Genomic DNA, 26,052 nt, shown 5'->3' on the forward strand with positions numbered 1-26,052 from the left:
TTTCATTTGGTAATTGCATTTATATCATCTGATAATATTTATTTTGAAATTATTTTATGGAACTTCCAAAAAAAAAAAAAAAAAAAATATCAGGATGGCAGGAAAAATATCGGTAACAGGATGAATAGTTCTTGGACTAGCCATTTATGGCTGAATTTAACAGCTGAAGTGTGGACACACCCAGGCGATACTTGCATTTACTTAGTCTGCAGGAGCCTAAGAATAACCTGATGACTTCCTGGCCATGATGGATGGCTTTGGAGATTATTTGGTATTTTTTCCGCCAACTTCTGGGCTTCTGGTTTTGAAGTTTTCGCCGGTCAAGTACTGTACAAAAACCACTCCTTACTCTGATCTTGGCCATTTCAGTTGTACTACACAGATTCGTTTTGACAAAATGGTGATCTAAGTTTCCTTGCCTTGCTGTCTCGATCACGAACTTTAAAAGTGTTTGTGGAAGCTGCATTTTAAGATCTATGATGGACCAAGGAATCAGTTCTCCAGACTCCAGTGTTCTGCAGACTCTGGTTACACCTTTGATATGGACGAGGAGAACCTTCATGTCCGGCGGAAGTGGGTGTGTTCCTCATTGCATCCCTTGAAAGAAAGATTTAAACGCCGATTAGCGCTGTGTTTTTGCATCCACCTGAGAGGTCTCGGTTTACTATATCCCAATCCTACAGGACAACCATTGTTTCCACCATATCCGAGTAGATCCATAAGGATATCTTCTGGCTAAATCCTCAACTTCATCCACACTGTTTGCATCTTCCAAGGAAGACTCACTATACGAAACCCCTACCTTAATTAAAATAAAGTTTTGGTAAAATAAAAATGTTTGAATGAAATTTAATTTGTATCCTCCCAGGGTGGTGGGGGGAGGAGGAGGATGAAATTGAGGAACAGAAGAGCCGGCAGACTGCAGTGCACTCTAGTAGACACTAAAAGAGATAAGGCTATTGTACTGGTTTTTTTCTCTATCTCCTTTTTGTTCCCATTCTTCCCGTTGTGTATAATGTCGCTTCTCTTTTCTATCTCCCTTGTATTGTGCTCCTTTTTCTGGGCAGAGAGCGACTAGAAGGACTTGTTATTCTTTGATATACACGACGGCTTCTTTGTTATGGTGGCGGAGTATTGTTGATGAAGGCTGCTGATTGGCCTATTGTTGTGCCCCCCACCAACTAGCCACTGCTCTTCTTGTACTTCTTTCTTCTTTGCTTCGTCTTCGTCTTCTTCTACTTCTTTCTTCAACTTGTATTCAATGGCTCTCTATATACTATACTTTATTGTACAGCATTCTTCATTTCGCTAAACTGCTTCTGCAGTTCTACTCCAGTTTACCTCTATACACTACCATTACTTCATCAGTTCCTAATAAAAAAAGATAAGTTTATCCAGCATCACTCCAGCATCAACAAATGCATGTTTTATTATTATAATACCAAAGATCATCCAGTTCTGGGCATTTAAATCCTTAAATCTCTGATTTTATCCGCCATAGCACGTATGTTAATTTCAATCCTGGACCGTTTTAGGAATTAATTCCATCATCAGAGATAGATTGGTCAGTTTGCTGTGAGAATTCGACCCTTTTTTTCCGTTTTACACGCCGACTCTGAGTTGGTCTACGGATCTAACCACATTTGCTGTCCTATATAAAGCCTATTTCTTATGAAATTAACATGAATAAATAAATAAAATACAGTTTTGTAACTTTTGATGACGTATGGGAGGTGGAGATTGCATTTAGAAGTTCCTAGATGAGTTTCATGAATGGACGCATCACTAAGCGCGTCTCTTCGGATGTTATTTCCTTTTCGAACTCTCCTCCCTTATCAAATCTGACAGTACTAACTAAAGTAAAGTAATTGCCTATTTTTTCAGGCGGGCTTCACGTCCAACTACCAATTTTCTACTAGCAAACATACTTTACTGTAAATTTCTCATATTAACCATTAAATAAAACCCAAGGCCTAAGATCGGGGGAATCGAACCCACTAAACCAACAATACATCTTAGCTTTGCGGGTCTAGCCTATAATCTCCTAACATACTTCACAATAAATTTCTCATATTAACCATTAAATAAAATCCAAGGCCTAGAGACCGGGGAATCGAACCCACTAAACCAACAATACATCATAGCTTTGCGGGTCTTGTATCTTAACCGCTCGGCTAACGTGGTGCCTAATTAAATTACATCTTTATTTCTGTAATGTCTATCTTTATCATTCTATTATGCGAATATAAAGCAAATATGCTTTACAGGTCTCACCTCTGTCCGCTCGGCTACCGTGGCGCCTACCTGACAGCACTAAGAACCCTCCAAAAGTAATTCTCCAGAGAAATGTTTGAAAAGCATATTTAGCCGTTTTTCCAGCCATTTCTAGGAAAAATAGAGAACTTTAAATACACTTTGTTTTGAAATTCTCGAATATTTTATAGATGCAGAATAATAAATTGTTTAGAATGATCATTTTAGAAGCTTCAATGGCAGTTCATAAGAATTTGAGCAAATTAAAATTGCCCTCTCATGTTTGACAATCTAACAAAGGGCTGCAGGTTGTGCACAGCTGATCTGTTTCGTTATTTATTTTTCTTTATCTGAAGAAATTCTATACTCTTAACATCTTTATCATCAAGGATTTAGTAACTTAACTCTTGAAAAGAGAGATAAAAGATGGATATCAACATCTGGCTTGTCCTGAAAGAAGGAAGAGTGCTCGGGGGGGGGGGAGGAAATGTAAAGAGCTTTTCCACCGACTTCCTGTTTGAAGATTATTGGAATTATTTTCCATCCAAACTCTCTGCGATATCAGTCGGAAGCTTAGAGAGAGAAACCACATTTGGTCGTTCCCATACACCTTTTTTCCAACTTTAGAGCACAACTTTGGGGAATAAAAGTTAGGTGTTGCAATCAATAATTTCTTGAATATGTTATCTCTGTGGTAGAATATTCTTTTACAAAACTTCTAGGACCAAAATGGTGGTAGGAAAAAGAGGCTTGTCTCACACGGCTGTCTCAGGACTCTGGCAGATCCAATTCCTTTCTATAATATGAATGTGGGATATCCTCTGACAGCAACATTAGTGGAGGGGCCGAAAACCCTTGGGTGGAAAGTATTTCCTTTCTCTCTTACTGGGCAGGAAAAGTATTGCGATCATATTTGATTTCGATTTTTCCAAGGAAATATCCTTTTTCTTTTGTCCCCTGAGTCCAAAAAAAAAAAAAAAAAAAAATATGCGTCTTTAGAAAATTCTCTTTTTTGTCTCTGGTGTGTGCATATGACAAGCTAAGTATCTCAAAAAGCGATAAGTCCCAGGAAGCAGGCAACTTAAGATATATCGAATAAGTCTCACCAGGATACCCGTCAATAACTTCGCGATCAATATCTATCAACCGCAATTACCACTTTATTAATCAGTGAATTATTTTCTTCTTTTCTTTCCCAATTTTCGAAATTTTCTCAAAAATTGGCATCGACGCTTTTCTTTTAATTTGTTGCACACACACACATTGCATTGGAAACACTTTTCCAGGAAAAATCTATTACGGGCTTTTCCGGGAGAGGATAGTGGCTAGGTTTTTCTCTCTTACGATTATAATAATATAATAAATTCTAATATATAAGAGAAAGTGGAAATAAATAAATAAAATACATTTTTATCATTCAAATTGTGAATTTCATTTATTTCCTTCTCGATTAGAAAAAGTAATTGAAATGACGTGACATATTTTATTAATTATTTAATTACGTACATTCTCACATACAGACATGGCGAAATAAATTAAATATTTATTGATTGTAATAAAACACACCGGATACAGCAACCTTCTACATCCACCCTAATATTATTTATTTGCAATTATTCTTATATTAATCAATACGGCAAATCTGTTTGTATCACTCTTATTAATAACAAATAATAACATTTTAGTCATAAATATTTTATTACCGGTAATAAAAGATGAATGTTCATTTTATTTTTAAAATTATTAATCAAAATATTAAACGGAATGATAATTAAAAAATTATTAAATAGTATGTTTAAATAGTTATTTCCTGTAGTGGTAGATTCGAAGAGGAAAAAATTATAGTATTTCCTGTTAATTGACTAGACTGAGTGTAATGGCTGTGGCAGTAAAAGGAACGTTTACTATCGTCAAAACAAATACGGAAGTACCAGTGATAACAACAACCAAGCTAGGCGACTCTCTGTTAGGGTACGTTCACAACGGAGCTGTGAGCATAGATGATAGCGGAGATGATAGCAGTGATGCATCAGCGCTTATAGAATAACCTAGTACATTCTTATGTGAGCGTGCACAACGAAGCTTCGACTAGTGACTCATACGCGCTGCTATAAACGAGCATAGATGATAGAATTGAATTTTTCATTTTTCTGCTAGCTGAACTCCAGTATCGGAGCTTCAAAATGGACGTAGAAAAATTATTTAGTGCTGTCTTTACTCATTATTTTTGGTTATTATTTTATTATTTACTTTTAAACAATATTTTGTTTTTTAAATCGTGCTTACATTTATTTTCATGCGTATTTATTTGTTTGTTTTTTTTTTTTTTCAATAAAATCATTACTTACCTAAGAGTAATCACTAGTTTTTCTTCTATGGTTATAGGATTTCCATGACAATTTTTCCAAAGTTTTCTTAATTTTGACCTTATTTTTTCTAAAATATAGTCGAATGTGGATGGACCCATCCTCACATATTCAAAAAAACGATCCGGATAATTTCTAAGTTCCTTATATAAATAGTGAAATTCACCCAAAGTACTTCGTTTTTTATTTATGGGATGTACATGATATTTTCTAAAGCGTTTTTTTCTTTAAAATATACCATTTTGTTGCTGGTGAACATAAAAACTCTTCTTCACTTCTCGGACATGTTGCATGTATCACAGCTCTGTTGTGCACACTAATCAGCGATTATATTTTACTCTTATCAGTTATCATCTCTGATATCATCTATACTCACAGCTCCGTTGTAAACGTACCCTTACTCTCTAACTGGCAGACTTCCTCCATACACAAGACTTGAACAAGTATCTGTTTGTTTACTTCCGTTTAAGGAGAAAGTATTGTAATCGTTCAAATTTTGTGTTTTACAACGGAAATATTCGTCTCATTGCCCGAAATGCTTTTTTTTTTTTGCAAATTTTGGTGTGACAGGAAGTTCGATAAAGTGGCATTTCCGGTTAGCTGGACTTTGTTCAAAAATTTCTTGTGATTGGTCTGAATTATACCACCTTTGATAAGTTTGAAAAATAATAGAACATTTTTAGCTAGGAGTTTCATGTGAAAAATGACCATCTGGATAATCTCGAAGCAAATTCTTAGCAAATTGAAGAAAGAAAGAAAGTCCAACATTCCCTAAAGTTCTCATTCAGGAACAGTAGAGAAGTGCGCATGTGCAGTTGGCTGTGAAGATAGCAGCCTTCAGCTATGAATAGTCGTACAGTCACAAAGTAAAGAATAGAACGAAAGCTGCTGCTGTAAGCTTCAAAACGAACAAAAAAAAAAGATATATTTCTTCAAAAACATGGTTTGGTTAGGCTCAGCGTTGGAGTCTATCAACAATTTTGTTAAGAATGCTGTGGTGTGCATAAAAGGATGCACGTTTCACTGCAGATCTGATGCTGTAATTAATACAATTGGCCAAATTAAGCGAAGGAAATGAACAGGGAAGCGTTTCCTGCCAAGAGCTAGAGACGCTAACGAAGGATAAAATCATTTAGGGCGTAGGTCTACTGAGTCGTTCAGAGAGCAGTGATTTCAGGCTTCACTTTGTCTGCGAGGGCTTGGCAGCCTAGAAATGCGAGGGCTTGGCTCGCATTTCCTGAGAGGCCATTTGGCTCCCCTGTTCCTTACCACTTACTAAGGCCAAGGTGTTCTTACACCCAAAATTTCTAGCAAACAAATCACTTTTCACTTTTCCTAAAGTGATTCACTCACTTCTCCTGAAGATACTGATATTGAAATTACTCATACACGTGTTCCTTATCTAATCACCTGTTGACTTGTAGTGCTAACACTTGAAGCCGTCACACACTTCAAGCTACAAATAATAAATTCATATAAAATTTATTAATAAATATGTGGCAATAACTGAATAAAAAAGAAACACTTAAAGAGAAATGTCTCTACAATCCTTGGCTCGAACGGGGTCCTTCAAATTACTTTATTAATGGTAACTTGCCATAAGTACTTCTAAAGAGCGAGGTACTCAGGAATATCTAATGTAACTTGTCTTTAAAAGCCAGATAATTTTTGAAGTGTTCCTTATTCTTAATTTCGAATAATTTTATTTAGATATTTGGCTGGGTTCGAATCGTAACTTTTTGCCAGAAAGAGGTATTGAGTCCTAAAAACAAAGTGAAATTTGTGTTTGTGGTCTGGATTACAGGAACGGTTTTTTCCAGTTATTGGGGGGCTTTTCTTAAAAATGGGCCCGCATGCAGCCAGCTCACTTTTATGAGCGGCCCATTGGGAGTTTCATAAAAAATTATTGTAAAATAAAAAAATAATGAGTAAAATTATAGTAATTTGTAACTTTTCAACATATCTATACATATTTTAACACTTATCACCAAATATAGACGAATTAGTTGCTAAAAAAATCAATGCGAAACTTCTCATTAAATATGCAATAACGTAATCTTTTATGTAAAACTTTTTCTACATAATAATCACCCACTAAACCAACAATACATCTTAGCATTGCGGGTCTAGCCTACAACTGCCTAACATACTTTCCTATTAAGTTCTCATATTAACCATTAAATAAAATCCAAAGCCTAAAGACCGGGGAAATCGAACCCACTAAACCAACAATACATCTTAGCTTTGCGGGTCTAGTATCATAACCGCTCGGCTATCCATGGCGCCTAATTGAATTACGACTTTATTTCTGTACTGCCTACCTTTACCATTCAATGTTTTTTATTTAGTATTATACTTTATGCTCTTCTATGCGGCGCGCGCATCATTTTTAAATTTGGATCTGGAGCGTAGTAAAAAAAAAAAAGTTGCTCATCCCTGCTCTAAAGTGTTCACTGAAGTGAAATGTACGACCAATATTATATTAATTCTCCATATTTGGAGAAAAATCAGTGAAGCGGAAGTGCCATTTAACTCAGTAGATTCTATTTTTTAGCAATAATTTTTACGCAAATTTCTTGCAAGAAAATTTTATTACTTTAATTGCTGTAACAGGAAATCGTGTGAGTCGTTGAACCAAGATTTTTTATTATTGAAATATGTTAATTATTTACTGTACTTTTTATTTTTTAATTAAACTTTTTATTTTTATAAAGCAAGAGACTAAAATTTTTCTTTTTTGCAGTTTGAAAGAAAAACAAAGGAAAGCAAAGAAAAGCAAAGAAAAGTTAATAATGGCGTGTGCCCCACCACCTCCACTGGTAAGTTAAGGAGCAATAATATTTAATTAAACTTCGTTTAAGGGTAAGTGGCGATGGGCGGTCCAAAATGGTTTACTTGAAAGGATAATTTGTCTTTAATTAACCTAATTGTTATTACTGGGAAAACTAAGATTTAATAGTGTTGTGAAGGAGTGATGGATAAAAAGGATTCGGAGAGGGAAAAGAAAGGAGAAAATGGATTGAAAAATCTTTGATTGAAGTAGCGTTAAGATGGCAGGAACTAGAAATGAAGTAGGCACATAAGAGTAGCATGGAAACGCTGGGTTTTCCGTCTTCACTTTTAATAGAAGAGAAATACGGAAAAAAAAAGGATCTTCAAAGAAGATACAAAAAACGAAAGAAGGGAACTGAACAATAACGAGAATAGATCTTCCAAGTCCAGAGTAACAGTAAGTGGCAGGGTGAAGGGAAAGTGCGTTTAAATTGGCGGGAAACTGAGCAAGGCCCCAAATACTTCTGAACCGTTTCTTTGTTTTATGATTTCACACGATGTCAGTTAAACAGTAAAATATCTTGTAACCTGTATTAGCAAACTCTATTCTTGGGCACAAATATTCAGGCGCCACGGTAGCCGAGCGGTTAAGATACTAGACCCGCATTGCTAAGCTGTATTGTTGGTTTAGTGGGTTCGATTCCCCCGGTCTTAGGGCTTGGATTTTATTTAATGGTTAATAAAAGAAATTTATAGTAAAGTATGTTTGCTAGTCGCCTCCATCCACGGCCCCTAATTAGGTAGTTGGACGTTAAGCCCCGCCTGAAAAAATAGGCGATTACTTTACTTTACTAAACCTTAAACTTCCGGAAACTTCCCCACCCCCTCCCTCTATCACTGGGGAGAGGAAAATTCCATTTCAAAAATTTTATTTGTATCACAATAGTTTAAAAAACTATATTTAAAAAAAAGTTAAAATATTTTCGATTGCACCAATCAATCACATGATACATTTCACGTACATTTTTCAATCAGCAATCAACTCCAAGTGATAACAAGTGGTTTTAAAAGGAAAAAAAAATGTGTTCATTTGTTCAAACAATAATACAGTGTTCAATTAAAGCAAATAAAAAAGAAATCATATTACAAAGCAAACCATGTAGATATAATAAAAGTATTGTCACATGTTAATTACATCATTCTAATGGATTGATTAGATTTATTACTAAATGGGCTCGTTTTTTTAATTATTTACTAGATTTTGTAGCATGGCAATAAGGTTAACATTAATAATGGTAGTAATAGTTTAAATAAAGAATGGGTATATTGCGGTTTCAATAGATAATAGTTTGTTTCTATTAAAGTTTTCTATGATTTAAATACTGAATAATAGAAATTATCTACTGAATATCCTTATATAGTTGACAACACAAACTATCCCGTTTTTAATATTTGATTAGAGCATGTTCACTATTATGCTGCCAGAATAGTCCAGAGCTCCTAGCACTGGAGACAGTTACAAATCAACATAGACAGAATGACAATGTCAATAAATATGTAACAAACACGAGTCAGCTATCTAATAGAATATGAAAACAACTATAGCACTCATTATTGCTTATCTAATATTCATAAAATACTTCTCCCCCCCCCTAGTATCTGTCCCCTCAACCTGAAGGATCTTCTCCCTTTTTCCACTTCCTGTTCTGCGAAAGCGGAATTTCCGCTCGATAATCTTGTGGGTTCTGTTTTTATGCACCATTTAGCTGATCTTGGTTTTCATCCCAGTAACAGTAACTTCCATCTTTTCAGATGATACCGCTATCTCCTCTTTCCATTTCGCACGTCTCTTGACACCTTCAAGAAGACGCCACGATAGACGACTGGTTTGAGGCAAGACCTGTAAAGCTAATATACATTGTGGTACTGGGTTCGATTCTCGGTATCCTAAGCCTTGGATTTTATTTAATGGTTAATAAAAGAAATTTACATTAAAGTATGTTTGCTAGTTGCCTCCGTCCACGACACCTAATTGGGTAGTTGGGCGTAAAGCCCGCCTGAAATAATAGGCAATTACTTTACTATTACTTTTCTACAACTTCAAGAGCGTCTTCTCCTCCTTAGTGGTGCCAAGATGTACGATCAGAAATCTATTTTTATTTTTTAAGGCGCGTCTACATCTGAGATGATTGGTGCCCTGAGCTTTTTTTTCCAGTGCACTTCTTGCTTACAGATAGTGTTCTCATCGTTGAAGACAACGCAATAGTTTAGTCTTTAGGTAAGGGCTAGCAGCCCTGGATTTGAAACCGAGGGTATCCGTGGCAATTAAGACCCAGAAATTTAAAAAAAAAGTAATCGCCTATTTTTTCAGGCGAGGCTTAACGTCCAACTACCAATTAGGTGTCGTGGACGGAGGCGACTTGCAAACATACTTTACTGTAAATTTCTTTTATTAATCATTAAATAAAATCCAAGGCCTAAGACCGGGAATCGAACCCAGCACCACATATTAGCTTCGCAGGTCTCGCCTCTAACCGCTCGGCTACCGTGGCGCCCAAGAACAGAACTTTATTCTAACTATAATATTTTTCCTCATGTTGTGACATTAGATTAAAAACACGTGGCTATCTCCTCTGTCAGAGTATACTATCTTGGTTATATACCTGGACAAAGGACTACCTATACACACATTAGCAAAATAGAAACCAACAGACGATTTAAAACTATCTAAACACACATTACAAAGAACTGTGCGTGTGAGCATCCTCTAAGCATTCTTAAAGGCTTCGCCGAGTCTTTCGCAGGTAAAGCTTAGGAGGGCGCTTCTATGCTTCTTTTTGGGGAGCCAGGGGAGTTTTTCACGTTTTAAATGGGAATCTAGGATCCACTTAAGGGAATTTGCAATAGGATTTTTATTTTATGAATGGAGGAGGGTTCAGCTGCTTCCAGAAGAGTCGATGTCTTTTGATGTCGACTCTAAATTTCTTCCCAAAACTAGGAAGGTGCATTAGATCGAATTAATGGTTCCCGCCAAGAATGCCGCGTCTAAAAGTAAATAAATAAATTATATTCTCGAGTTCATTAACTTCATTATAAAAAATAAATTGAAATCAATAAACAGAACGAAACTTCTTACATTATTAGTGATGTACGATCTGGACGAAGAAACTATTAACCAAACTGCCAATCCAGAGTGATAGTGGTAAGTTCTACTAAATGAATAAACTAGTGGGATGCCTAAATAAATAAAGAGTTGGCGTGAGTTAAGTGGAGAACAAGATGGCATTGTTAAGTTAGAGCGAAATGTCAGTGGTGGGGCCCAAGTGTCACAATCGAATGACTTGTTTACAAAATATTATACATTCTACCGTCTCCTTCACTTCCGGCCTACAGATGTTTCTATTTTACATTTTTTATTTCTCTTCAAACCTCTTTAAATTTGGCCGGATGTTAACTTTTTTTTAACGTTTTAAACGTCGCAATGGTTTGTCAGGGGTAGACGGGTGTGCCGGTAATTTACCGTACGAAAACGTTAGGATGATCGTATTTGGGTATTTGAATTTGGGACATTTCAGAAACGGAAATGGGACAATTCAGTGACATTGAGAACATGATGAAGGGTGTGATTGTGATTGGTTTGGTACTTTTATGGTAGATTTAGGTCCAAGGGAGAATCCTGAGAAGTCCAGTCTGTAATGGTTCTGTGTGGGTCTCAAGTTAAACGCTTGACTAAATAGGTTCCGAGCTATAGATAAATAGACGTTTATCATTTCCGGTGATGTACAAGTGAAAAAGGAAGTTATGCTTAAAATGGATCGTTAAACAATTTTACCTCAAATAAAAATATTAATTAATTTAAGTCAAAATGGTTTAAAAAAATAATAATATTAATAAAATAATAAATAATAATAATTATAAAAAAACACTTCTTTACTCTGAGTACGTAATACTTTAAGCAAGTTGTCACTTCATATGTTTCACCTAGGTTTTGTTGCAGAAATAGGAAGTTATACGAGCATCCAGAGATTGTTATTTCTCATCCATTTCCGGAAACAAGATTTCCCACTGAAGTCTTTGAAGACATGGGTAAGTTAAGGGTGTGTTTACATTGAATTGTGTAAAAAGGGAAACCAGCAGAGTTTGGTTTGATGTGGCAAACGGAGAAAAGGTTGACCTATCTTCGTAGACAACAGAAAGGTAGAGGTTAGAAAGTAATGAAGGGCCAGGTTCTTGGACTAAATAAATGTGCTAATGGGCTGGTTTTGGAGCCCTAAAACTCCTCCCAACTTGTCTTAGTTAGATTAACTTGCGACCAGCGGCCGGCCCTCTTTGCCCAAGATAGTTAGCTTACTTGGGGATCTGTAAACTAAACACTGGAATGGTTTAAACATTTTAGTCTCGCTGGTGTTAGTGTCGTGGAAAGGTTGCTGGATAGGGTGCAGAGGAGAAAGAGCCCCTACGTGGGAGCAAAAGTAGCTCTGAGACTATTAGTGTTTTGGTTCTCCAGCTGGGTTAGCATCCCTTCTGTTGCTCTACCGTTAGGACGTTTCACAGTTAGCCCTTTGCACTACATCAAACCTCGCTCACAACCCCGTCCTTCTTACCTTCTTACCCGCTACCCTTCATCTAATTACTTATGTTTACTTTATTTCAATCGGATTTACTTACTCATGGTAAATAAGATTGAATAAACTTTCCCTCAAGATTTAGTTTACTTAAAGTGTTGTACTTAATTTAAAGTACAAAGAGAATGCCTAAAGTACCTGATGAAATCTAAAATGTACTATGTTTACCAGCGACACAAGTTAACTGTGAACGTAAATAACGAGTTCTATTCGCAGATATAACTCCGTCATGTCTGTGGAACGTTCAAAAGAGGACAACCAGTAAGTTTAGTGTTTTCTTATTATAATATCTGCGTGAAGCTGAAGTGGATGAGCCAAGTGGTGGAGATGGATTTCAAGTTAAGGAAGGATAGCGTGAGGTACGAATGATGGAAGATGAGGTGGAAATGAGAAGAGAGTAAATATTAAAGTCTGGTATGGATCAATTTAAGTAGCTCATATCCGGGTCTGGATTTCTGTCTTAGGCACATCTTTTGTCTTTTTGTAGTGCTTCGGATAGATATCGTATATGGTCTCAGAAGGGGAGTTAGTAGCAGCATAAGTTCTATGTCTCTTCCCATGATCGAATACAATGTTAAGTTACCATCTTAGGTAGCTCATGGTGCAACCATCAGAGGTTAATTCAAGGCGCCACGGTAGCCGAGCGGTTAGAGGCGAGACCTGCGAAGCTAATATGTATTGTGGTACTGGGTTCGATTCCCGGTCTTAGGCCTTGGATTTTATTTAATGTTTAATATGAGAAATTTACAGTAAAGTATGTTAGGTGGTTATAGACTAGACCTGCAAAGCTAAGATGTATTGTTGGTTTAGTGGGTTCCAGACTTAGGTAAATAGGAGGACCTTTTTTTTTGTTTAACTCTCGAGATAAACCAAAAAGATGTAGTTAACAATAGAACTGTAATTTTATTTCGACATTATGTAGACGTATTAAATAAATATTCTACTAGTTATAAAGGCAATAATTGACGCGATGGATAAATGATTATAAAACCATTCAAGCTTAACTCGTCAGCTTTACTCATGTGTGTTAATAACTTTGCAGTACATTAAATGTTAATTTATCCCCATTATTATAGCCGTAGTAATAATACTGTAACAATGTAATAACGGACACTAGCATAACGTTTATGTATGTGTAAGCGCACGTTAATACTTGGTCATACAGATTTATCAACAAAGGTTTTGTTTACGTTCGGAGTGAATAAATAATAATTTACCTATATGAAACTGCATATCGTATATGCATTCAGGCGTCTTATAAACGTATATAAACATGTGCAGTTATCGTTTCATTGGTTATGCACACACATTATGTTATATGCTCTCTAGAATATATATGTATATGAATAAGTGGCAATTTATTCTAATTTAAATAATAATTGTACAAAATGGTTTATTCGTATTACAAATTCGCGATCCTCTTCGTGATATTTATCGAACAACTCCAGCTAAAATAGGCTTACAGGAAATGAGGACCAGTACAAAATCTCATTCCCCTTCAAATAGACGAGCGTTCAGGAAAAAGGATTCATCCAGGAATTCATGTTTTCCAAGTTACAAATAACTATTAACATTTTCTTAGCCCGGAAAGATTATAATCAGAAAATTTATCTTAAGTACGAACTGGCAGTTTTCTTTGAACTTTTATTTACATTTTAAGTGTTCTTGGTCAGATGCTAGACGAACATGTTTGTACAAGCTGAATCTTGACGATTTATATACAAGTAGATAGAGGTTGGCAACATTTTAGTAGCATTCTATCACGCTGATTTTAATATTATCAAGAATATGGGGGCCACTTGAGTTTTTACGGTAACATACTAAGAGGAAGTAAGTCTTACTAAGTAGATAATTTGAGATTTCCCCGGAAGTATCCGTTTTGAGGACCCCTAAGTCCCTCGTCCCCCAAAAAGAATCTCCGGAAGTTGGGCCCTACTAGAGGGGACCTGACAGCAACGTATCTCTCAACCGGAAATATATTACAGAATGAATTTTCCACATTTTTGAGATTCACATCTCTTGTGGAAATTTGATTTAGTAGTCATTAACATTACATTTTGAAAAAAATAAATAATATAAATTTTATTAAACTCTAAATTGAATAAATTTTATAACCCCCCCTCATAGAAAAAACCTTTCCTTTAAATTAATTCTTTAAAAATGAATCTAAAAATTAGGACTCGTTCATATCCATAGAAATTGAGAATTTAAGCTAATGTTAATGATGAAATGAAACGTTCATTAAACGTTAATTAACTGAATGATGGACTCGATTAAGTGGGGGGATATATCACCAGCGGTAAAGGGCTTAATGGGCACACAAAATCTATTTGATGGGCCGGGGCTTCATTACCATAATTAATGCTAACTTGTGAAATTACAAGTATTTACACAATATATGCTACCACATGTATATGATGATATACAATATTAGCCGTAATCTCCGCCCATTATGTAGGGACCCGGTGGATCAGTCAATTAATTACACTGTAATCAAAAGGCTAAAGGGAGAAAATTACAAAAGGGATTATGACCAGTTTTTTCCCCCCTCCTCTCCTTTAAGTACACCCTAAATTTTGTTTATATTTTTATTTGCATTCCCAAGTCCACTTAAGTTAGAAAGAAGTTGGGCTAGGAAAAGGAGAAGAAGAAGTCCTGGAGATCTCTTGAGGTCCCTTTCTGGACATGTATTGTCTCAGTACAATAGGCAAGCATGTGACCATCGATTATCCTTTGAGGACATTTCTCAGGAGTAGTAATCGCCGAGAAGAGTGAGGATAAAACGATTATGCAAGATTTTGCAAGATTTGGTTGAAGTATGTTTTCTTGCGTTTTTCCGGGTTAAAAATAAACAAACAATTTTTTTTGGACCATTCTAAACGTGTTTCCGTTGGATTGGTTTTCCCTTACAAGTAAACAGCGGTAAGTGAGGTCGCTAAAAACTATGCAAAATCTATGCTAAACCATTTTATTTTATTTTTTTAAATTTCACGATATTAAAGCATGAAATGCTTCTTTTTCACGTTAATTTTTATATTAATGAGTGGTGTATATCTGTTCAATTAGACGTTAGAGAAAACGGAAGGGAACCTCAACTCTCAGGAACAAAAAAAAAAAATAAGAAACCCTTGAATAATTGTTTTCATAAACCCTAAGGGCAGAAACAAAAGGTAAGGATGAAGGGAGAGGGTAGCTAAGAATTAATAATAGCAAAGAAGAAGGAAGAACAAAAAAAAAGAAAGAATAATCTTGAACAAAACAGGTGACTTGGACGACGCAAGTTTCAACATGATTAACTACTGTAGCATTATTCATGTTTTTTGGAAGGTTGTGAACTGCTGCGTCAAGAGGGATAGGAGCAGTGAACAGTTAAATGAAAGACCTCCCCCTCTAAAGAGGAGTTGTGAAGAAAAAAACAAAGAACAAAAAAGTATTGGGGGTATGAGTTTTGGGAGGAACAAGATAGACCAGGAGTAGATGGGTAGAAACCGGGGCGCTACACCTTATCGTGAACTGAGGATGCATTAATCAAGCACAGATGTTTCGTCGACATTTTACACAGGGAGGAAAATATGAATCCCTTGGGAAAGCGTGGCTGTTGTACGCCTAAGGACGGAGAGAGTTTTTAGCAAGGCTCTAATGAGATAAACAGAGGGAGGAAAAAGTTATTTAGACAGGATGGTAAAAGGCTTGTGGGGAGCTTTTCCTTTTTTTTTTCCAAGGGTGGAGGATTGAGAGGCAGAAATGGATGTACAAGCAAGAAGGGAATAGACAAGGGGAATTTCCGGAGGCGGAGGAATGTGTTTAGTGCTTGGAAGTAGATGAGCACAGAGCACGCAGACGAGTTGTGACGTAATGGAGTCGGTGGGGCGGGAAGTTGTGTGGAGCAGATTGCAGTAAATTAACAAGGACAAAGAGGTCGAAGGCGGTAGACGCAGGCAGAACGAGGAGGCGGCTGTATATATATATATATATGTTATAAGGCTTGGGTAGATAAACCACAAGCTTTACCACCTCCGTTAAACGCGTCTAATACTGTTTCCCCACGGCTTCCTAAAACGCTCCACACACACACACACACACACCCGCCCCCCAGAGGCTTATCTCAGATGTGTCCCGGTAAACATATCCCTTCTCCGCCTCTTCCACCCATACCACATGCACACAACACATCCAACTACTTTAAGCAACACTCTTGACAAAACAGCAACGGCTGTTACAGGCCAAACATTCCTTTTATCAAAGACTTCGGTGTAGTCCACAAAGTCAACAACCGTTGGCGTGAAATATTCACTCGTGAGTCATTCACTTTGACTTTCTGTAACTGCATTTAGTGAGTTTTTTTTTTTTTTTTACAAAAATGGTCTGTTGTAAGTGTAAAGCTCAAAAGAGGGGGCTATCGCAGGAAGCTCAAAGTCTGCGTAGTCCCACGGCCATGAAAATCTTCCTACCGGAAATACCATTTTATACACGTTTTTAGCCTATTTCCCTTTTTTAGGGCCTATTTGCTAAAAGGGCCATAACAATATATTTATATGAATACAAACAATATACATACATTTTCTTTTAACGTGGCATTTCACGTCAGTCACATTTTCACAGGAAACTCCAAAAACATATGGTTTCATTTTCTTTCTCTCAAACCTATTCAGACGGACCGTTTACAGACAGGCTCTAGATGATCCATGTCTAAGTCTGACTAGGTCCTCACTTCACTGGAATGTCAAGAGTACCTAAGATCACTCGATTTCAGCTTTGTTTGAACTGCAGTAAATTTATGCTAGTGGTCTAGTCTAGTCGCTGGTCTCAGATTTTTACTCATCGAAATTATAACTACGATGTATTTTATCGTCCATACTTTTCCATCTTGGAGGATATTACTATGGGAATCCTCACTAACCAGGCAGACTGCCAGCTTAGTTTTTGTCCTGAATGCCCGGGGACAAAGTAGGATTTGATAGCCAATAAAAGTAAAGTAAAGTAATTGCCTTTTTTTTTTTAGGCAGGCTTTACGTCCAGCTACCAATTAGGTGTCGGTGGACGGAGGCGACTAGCAAACATACTTTACTATAAATTTCTTTTATTATCCATTAAATAAAATCCAAGGTCTAGAGTCAGGGAATCGAACCCACTAAACCAACAATACATCTTAGCTTTGCGGGTCTAGTATCTTAACCGCTCGGCTACCGTGGAGCCCTTCGTAAATACAAAGTTTATGTATAAATTTGAGAATAAAATCTACAATTTTAATTGTGTAAACAAGATATGCAAATGAAATTTATGACAAGTTGAAGTTTATTAGACAAGTAAATTTTAATGAATTATTACAAGCCATATCAAGTTCACCAGCAGAATGTATTCTTATTAGGTACATATGAATATAACAAATTCATATGTAACATGCATGTATGTTGATTTTATTCGTAACACGTAACAGATGTTGTTTTATGTAATAGAATAAATTTACATAATTAAATTAATGAAGAAATTTACAAAAGGTGAAATAGATAAGTTAAATTAATGTAACTCATCTTAAACATGTGTCTGTGTTGAGCTAGAACCAAGTACCACACAGTGATTAAACTCGAACTTTATGATTCCCTGTGACGTGTTGATTATAACTACAACTTTTGATTGAGCTCCTAATTTTTGAGCTCCATCCAGTTCTATACATTTAAATTTTTAGCTCCATTCAGATCTATTCATTTAAATTTTGAGCTCCATCCAGTTCTATTCATTTAAATTTTGAGCTCCTCTTTCAAATTTGTTGTGGTTAATAAAGTTCTCCTTTAAAGTAACTATATTGTGGGCCAATCAACAAATAGTAAATGCATGGAACTAAGTTGTCTGAATTGTCCGCGGGGGTGGGGGAGGCGGTAAAGAATCGAATTGTAGTGCCATCAACTTTTTCCCCTTACTGTTCAAGGAAGTATGTAATAGGTTCAAGGAAGTCCTGCAATCAAGTCAAATGTTTGACATCAAATTTTTACCAGAAATATCCATTTTGAGATTTCTCTTGTCTTCCCCCCCTCCAAATTGCTTTTTACAAATTATTCCCTTTCTTCTTTGAGCACAGGTGTGTATGTGAAACACATGACTATATGCTCTATCCAGGTGATATATAACTTACAATTTGGGGGATCTTCATTAAAAACTCATAATCTTAAACTAGTTATACTGAAAAGAACTGTTGAAGGAGGAGGGGTGGGGTGTGGCCAATAAATAAATAATGTGCCAGCCCTAATAGTGATAGAAATTCGATATAGTCTAAACTAAATATGTGATATTTCGATATACATAATGGTGAATCATATATTATTAAGTTGACTAGATCATTTAAATATTTATTCAGCAACTTATCCACTATATCTACAACAGAGAGCCATTAATAATTCCCTACCCTAGAAACTGCTAATAGAAAATTTACCAATGGAATTATCTATTCTGAATAAATGATAACGACTTCATGTCTTCGGATCTTACCCTAGGCACTCTAATTAGAATATATTCAACCTATTAAAGAATAAATAAGGCTAGATTAAATATCAAAACTTTTCTAAGAATACTTGAATAAATAATTTTGTGGAGAATAATGTATGGTAGATTATAAATTTTGTTTTCTATTTAACTATTTCTCTTACTTTTTTGTAAGTAAGTCAAAGTGTTGTTTGTTGTAAGTAAAAGAAAATCGAGTGCTTCAAATTAGAGTTCGTTTATTGTATTAGAGAGAAGATGGATTTATTAAGGCGTCACGGATAGCCGAGCGGTTATGATACTAGACCCGCATTGCTAAGGTGTATTGTTGGTTTAGTGGGTTCGATTCTCCGGTCTAATGGCATTAGATTTTATTTAATGGTTGTTAATATGAAAAATTTATAGTTTGTTGCTAGTTGTTTAGTCTATGACACATAATTTGGTATAGTTAAACGTAAGGCTCGCCAGAAAAAAATTGGGCGCCATTACTTTACTTGTCTTACTTTGGATTAATCAATAAGTAGTTTTTATTTATTTAGTGATGTTCATAGGAGGTTGTAATCGTTAGCATTGACGGCGAATTATACCACGCAACAGAATCTTCATTCAGTTTGTCTCACTGTTTTATTTAATTACCTAGCCCAGGTGTGTTGTATAGCTGGTATAATATAAACAAACTCATGTACAGACATGCTCATACATTCCAAAGTAAAACTGCTAGTCTCCTAAAACACTCCCTTTATTATCTTGATCAGATAGTACAAAGGATCCGTTTCCCTGCGGCACTTTTTAAGTTCATATTTTATGCAAGAGGGTGTTTTCGTTTTTTCCCCCACCCCCACCCCCTCCACAAGCTTTAATGTAATAAATATTTACTACCAGCTAACATTACATACACACTGTGAATTAAAGGACGAATTCCCTTCTCCGCTTTTCGTGTAACCAATGTCCACTTAAGCCCCTATTTAATTCAGTGTCACGCACCACCATATTGTTTGAAGAGAAGTGGTAATTCTCTTTGAAATACTGTCGGGAGGGTTCGCGTGGAGAGGGGGGTGGGAGAAAAACCGGTCGCGTGGCGACTAAAAGGGTCTCCGTTTGAAATAATTCACGCCCTACTGTTTTTTAATGTCCCTGTAAAGAATCTACGGCCAGGGGTTCTCTCTCTCTCTCTGTCTTTCTCCTTCCTCTCATCCCTGTGTAAGAGCACGTATTATCGAGAATTATAGTCAGAAAAAGCTGGGTCTGTTTTTTTTTTTAAAAAAAAAAGAAGTTGTGGTTAAAACCAAAGAAATCACCGGTTACCAACAAAAACAAAAAGTAAAGTAAAGTAAAGTAATGCCTATTTTTTTCAGGCGGGGCTCAACGTCCAACTACCAATTTAGGTGTCGTGGACGGAGGCGACTAGCAAACATACTTTACTGTAAATTTCTAATATTAACCATTAAATAAAATCTAAGGCCTAGACCAGGGGAATCGAACCCACTAAACCAACAATACATCTTAGCATTGCGGGTCTAGTATCATAACCGCTCGGCTACCGTAGCGCCCCAATAGTTCAATATTTAACATGTGAATATGTAGTTAGGTCCGCAATGTTGGATAATACTACATCTTTGATTATTCCCGTTTCGCACTACACTTGATGACTAAGTGAGGAAGGTTACTTAGTGTGTTATCCAAAATGATAATGAATCGGTTTTTCTTAAATTGTAAAATAAAATTAATGAAATCTAGAATTTATGTTTTAATTGATACTCTACAGAGAGCCAAATTACTCTGATGTTCAGTATTTTATGATGCGGATAGATCCTAAACTTGCAGGAAGTTTTGCTGATTAAATATTAGAGATTTTTGGCCACAGCCTATCCAGATAAATTAACTACGCTACTACAGAACACTTGCATGACTTTCACCATACTACTGGTTTACAAAAAATGGCGGAAACTCGCACAAACATATTCACACAAAACACAAACGCTAATGGAAATTTCTGCCATTCCTATATTAGGATAATCTGTCCAAATCCAGTGTGCCCTCTGGTTTTTCTCACAGGATGAATATCCGGCGGAGGGGGAGAAAAAAAGGTTTTCCCATTCTCTCGGGTTTTTTTTTTTTTGTTTTTCCCGACCCTCAATGTGAATAAAATATCTGGAGGGTAGCCTTCAGCCCAGTTTAGGTCCAGCAGAACGTAGAGGAAAGATAGACCTGCTGCAGTAAGGCTTACCAGAATTGGATAAAATACAGAATAAAAAAAAAAAAACACCTCCCTATATTCAGTAAGGGGAGTGGAGCTGCAAAAAAAAAGAAGGGAAAAACAAGGACGAACACAGGAGGTAAATGGAGATATGAAAGCGGCTGGTAGGTCTCTGGGCATTTCCAGATAAAAATTATATACCACTCTTGACAGGGAAAATGGAAAGTGTGCGAGTGGTCCAGTTCAAAGAGATGGGGCTGAACTGTATGTCCATGGACGGGTTCGGGAGATATCAGGGTATGCGAACCTTCCTCTCTACTGCCGATTGTGCTACACTGGAGTTCTAGTTTTTTGCCTTCCCCTCTACAGGAGGAGAGTTAGCACATGAGTTCCAATATCCAGGGGATGGTGGAAAGCAGTAGGGGAGAAATGTTTTCCCTTGATCGAGTTTTGGGGGGGGAAAAAAAGAAAAAGAGAGATGATATTGTCGGGAAAGTGTCGGTGTACCCAGGAAGTGTGATTTCCCTCCCCGTTAATTGAAATGACAAGTGTCACACCCAGAATTTTTTTTTTTTTGCTTTTTACGGGTTTTCGGGTTTGGATTGAGAAATGTGATTTGTTTATTTCGGGACAGATGATGCTCAGGGTCCAGACCCTCAAAGTTACAGCAGTTTTGAAATACCTTTAAGAAAAATTCATGAAATGGTCTCTCTGAATCACATCCACTTCAGAGAATCTCAAGAAGTGATGCTCAGAGCATCCCCCGTAATAATTGTCCCAGACTCTGACTCTGGACTGACTCTGTTGCTCCCGAATGGCCAGAATGTTGGACAGGTGTCCAGCCACAGGTTCTTTTCCAGTAATCAGCGCCATTAAGTTCCTTACATCATTCCCTAACTCATCTAGAAAGGTGAGAACCTTTAAGCTTAACTTTTTTGGTAAATTAATCTTTCCAATCAGCATCATCTTTTATCTAAAAAGTTTACGTGCAAAAAATCCTTGATTCACTTTAATCTTTTTATATTTAAATATTTTTTCCCACCAATATGGATTTACGGACTAATCCAACATCAATAGACTGCAAACACTCCAATCCAAAATACTCCGCCGCATAGTAGACGCTCCATTCTATGTTAGTAACCATACAATCCATACAAATCCCCAAATTCCACTCATCTCCGAACTTGCCAAAATTCGATATAAAAATTTTCATCAAAATCTCTCATTTCATCCCAACCCTTTAGCTGCAAACCTGTCTTCAACTGCAGCTACCCTCCAATCCTCGAAGACGGCTGAGGCGCCGTTGGCCCCGTGACCAACTGGGTGCCTAATGGCGGCCATCACTGGATGACCGTCATTCACGTCTGCCACGTTACTGTGTATACTTACATTCATCACATTTACTTATTGTACCCTCTAGGTATAGGTGTAAATTTCAATAAAAAGATAAATACAAAAAAAGAGTACTCGTAGTTTTTCTATTTGATGGAAATTTTCTTGGAGTATATAGTTCTAGAGATTTCAGGAAAGCGGGAAAACAAGGATCTACACATCCTTTTTTGTGAAGGTGTCAAACGGTAATATCTGTATTGGATCTGTGCATGGATGAGTTTAAGACGAGGGTTGTGTAAGAGGTGGCAAAGAAATAAGAAGAAGAAGTAGAAGATAGAAAGAGCAATAAGAGCACTTTGGGACTTTAGTCCAATGCCTTTAGGCGATGTCCAAGGATGTGTGTGGAGGGGAAACCGAGTGGCAGTTACAGGAGGCAAACAGTAAGGGGACTAAAGGAATCTCTGGCCTGTAAAAAGAAATTAAATTGGGATTCAGGATCTAATTTGCCCCACAGGGGAGAAGGAAAGTGGGTGTGTGAGAGAGAGAGAAAGAGATGAACGGAAGTGATCAGTAGAGAAAGAAGTTAAAGGTGTGCTTTGCTGTACAGGGGTTGGAGGTGGACAAATCCTATTTCTTATGTTGTCCCGTTTGGTGAGATGTTGTTTAGAAGAAAAGGGTGGACCCAAGTATAGGAGGTTCTATATCCTGTACTCTGACACGTACACAGAACCAATACCGCCTCCATTGGAGGCCATCAGAGAAGCCTCTATTCCCATCTACTCAAACACTTCTTCTTTTCCTGTGTGGACGCACCCATTGCTTTTCACTTTTCCTTTCTCAATTCCTTCTTCATTTCACATTCTAATCCGAAGCAGCAATTATGTTCTTCCAAATTAATGTTTCCTTTCCGACAAGATGGAAATTTCCTGGCAGTTGGCGTTGCTATCAATTTTTGTTTTTCCTACACAACGATGGACAGCCTAATTTCAGGAGGAATTTCTGTGAAAAGAGAAAAGCAGAGGAATAGAAACATGCTTAGATAAGATCAAATGCAAATAAAAGATTCAGGTGAGAATTAGACAGACTCTGGACCAGGTCTTCCAGATCTGTTTAGAGAAATATAACCATAACAGAACGCCTAAATCAGTGATTCTCAACCACTGTGCCACGCAGCACTTTTGCGTACTGAGAAAGTTTTGAAGTGTGCCGCCCAAATTTTAGAAATGCATACAACAAAAAATTATATATTAAATTGTAGAAGACGATATGAGAGTAGCATTATCATCTATACGACCAAATATTTTAATTTCTCATTAAAAGCATTCTTATTATTAACTAGTAGGTAATTAATCCCTTAATAAACATATACTGTTGTTTTTTGCAGTAAAATATTATTTTATTTTATATTGAAAATAAACATAAACTATTTTACACAGTGTATTATTGGGATAAGTGAAATACTTTTAAACTTATCTTATTGATAGTGTACCGCCCCAAATTTTAAAATTGTTAAAAGGGTGCCGCCGCAACAAAAAACAAAAAAGAGTTGAGTATCACTGTATCTAAATGAAGATAAATTCCACAAACTGCCATTGTTCAAGGAGGATTCAGATACTTGGCTGGTTACTCTCTAGTGCTCTTTACCATTGAGAGCGTCTTCCTTTATTTCAGTGACTTTTAGGGGTGTCATCCCTTCCTGTCTATTTGCACCGCAATCACTGGAATGCGATGTGAGACACTTTGAAGACTAGTGGAGGCTATGCGCAAAAAACACAGCGGAACTTTAATACTCTTTTCTCTCTACAGCCCTTGAGGAGACTATTTCAGCACGAGATGGAAATGACCTCTCAGGCGGTGGTCTGAGGCTGCTAGCATCCTCATCCTCCTAGATCCTTGGCGGGAAAGTTACTTCTGTAGCCTCCCATTCTATAACCTTCGCTGTGTTTCCATTTCACTTGTCATTAGCATCAGTTTTTCTCTATCTTCATCTGCAGGGGTTGTATCGGTGTCTTTTGTTTGCCCTCTTTATGGCCCTGACCTTTTCCGGCCTAGATCTTGGGTCCGAGGGAAATCATGTCGCATACATAGACTAGTGGGTAATCCTTGGGCTTGACTTTAAATAGGGAGACTTGATCTACTAGGCTTTTTAAGGGAGATGGTATAATAAGCTTCTTAGGCGCCACGGTAGCCGAGCGTTAGAGGCGAGACCTGTAAAGCTAATATGTATTGTGGTACTGGGTTCGATTCCCGGTCTTAGGCCTTGGATTTTATTTAATGGTTAATAAAAGAAATTTATAGTAAAGTATGTTAGGCGGTTATAGGCTAGACCCGCAAAGCTAAGATGTATTGATGGTTTAGTGGGTTCGATTCCCCTGGTCTTAGGCCTTGGATTTTATTTAATGGTTAATATGAGAAATTTACAGTAAAGTATGTTTGCTAGTCGCCTCCGTCCACGACACCTAATTTAGTAGTTGGACGTTAAGCCCCGCCTGAAAAAATAGGCGACTACTTTACTTTACTTTAATAAGCCTCTTTGGCTGCTATGTCTTGGGATCCAGGATCTGTCTTTTAATAATAATAAGATCTCTTATTAGATAATTGAATTAGATAGTTTATTAGATGTTGAGTTGATGTTTATTTTGTACCAATTTTGTACAAGATATCAGTAGATGCATTTTTTGAGGTAAGTGCTTCCTTTTTTAAAAGGCTCTACACGTATTTAAAACTGTGTTATTGGTTTACTTGGTGGCTCGTATGTCGATTAAGGCACGGTTGGGTTATTTAGACGGAGAAAACTAAAAGGGAAGTTGTCTAGTGTGGGTGTGAGGGAGAGAGAGAGAGAGAGAGAGAGAATGAGAGGATGTGTTATTGTTATTAGAGCGATAAAATCAGTGTAGCAGTTCCGGGGCTTCACACTCGTAGCCCCGATAATGATGGCTTTGTGCGTGCACATAATGCTCTGAGAAGTGTGCACCAAAATGAGGCATAGGGGCCGGAGATGGTACGGCTTATGAACTCTCTCCTGTGTGTTTGTGTGCCTAAGTGATCACACAAGATATTGGGCGTGTGGTAGTACAGGATACGGGTGTTAGGGACTTAGTGTACGGGGCCCCCCCCATTCACAGATACAGCCCCTCCCCCGCCAATGATGGAGCGGGTAACCCCCAATAATGGTTCATGAATAGTGCTGGGTGGGTGGGTGTATATAGGATACTGGGCCGGGTGCTCCTATATTCTTCTATTAAGTACCAAGCGTGTTTGTGCAGGTACGTGCTTTGGGATACAAACAGTCTGGCGATGAGCCAAAAAGCTCTCCCCTATGATGCGCGCTCGTACGCATGCGTGGTCACACCCTTCCCCCTTAATGAGCCATGCTAATCATCATCACACTCAACAACACATGGCTTTTTTTTACCCCCCACTCTTTATCGCTCATAAATAAACTCTGATGATGCACGAAGAACTCATACTCTTTTTATTCACTTCCACTCTCCTGATAATTCTATATATATATATATAAAAAAAAAAAAATCTAAAAAATATTTCTCAGAAATATTATTTGTTTTTCTAAATTTATACACTTTTAAAGCTGAAACTGATTCAGTAATCTAAATTCAATAATTCTACGAAACCCTGTGGTTAGTTATGAGACGATTGAAGGAAGAATGTACACAGCTTTTCTTGGCAGTTTAAATTTTCCCGCCATGCTTTTCCCGCGCTTCTGGTTCCCGCCAAACTTCTGTAGCCTCGCATTCTATAACCTTCACTGTGTTTCCATTTCTGTTCTTTCCAGGCTACAGTGCATCTCGTTCATTCTCGGCAAGAAGAATCAAGCAACAACCGTCTTCCTGTATCCTTTACATTACACTTGTCTTCAGCATCAATTTTTCTCCATCTTCATCTGCAGGGGTTGTCTCGGTGTCTTTTATTTGCCCCTTTTTTATGGCCCTGGCCCTTCCCGGCCTTGGACCCCACTTGGTGACCCAACCTTGTCGAGGTGGTGGGGCTTACGCACTAAGGGCACTAGAGACTA

General features: G+C 37.1%; 1 long non-coding RNA gene across 6 annotated transcripts in view; it reads left to right on the forward strand.

Annotated features, from left to right (window-relative positions):
• Positions 1-26,052, forward strand: part of LOC141448315 (uncharacterized) — a 251,436-nt gene that overhangs the window by 186,381 nt on the left and 39,003 nt on the right. For 3 of the 6 annotated variants that reach the window (XR_012454953.1, XR_012454955.1, XR_012454954.1), the window contains 2 exons: positions 7,363-7,438; positions 11,389-11,477. This is a non-coding gene — a long non-coding RNA (uncharacterized lncRNA). Of the gene's footprint in view, positions 1-7,362; positions 7,439-11,376; positions 11,478-12,232; positions 14,128-26,052 lie in introns of those variants that run through there. The other 3 variants (XR_012454957.1, XR_012454958.1, XR_012454956.1) reach the window with 2 other exon arrangements.

Source organism: Rhodnius prolixus, unplaced genomic scaffold (genome assembly GCF_049639745.1).
Source record: "Rhodnius prolixus isolate KJV_2025 unplaced genomic scaffold, Rpr scaffold_19, whole genome shotgun sequence".
Classification (NCBI taxonomy): domain Eukaryota; kingdom Metazoa; phylum Arthropoda; class Insecta; order Hemiptera; family Reduviidae; genus Rhodnius; species Rhodnius prolixus.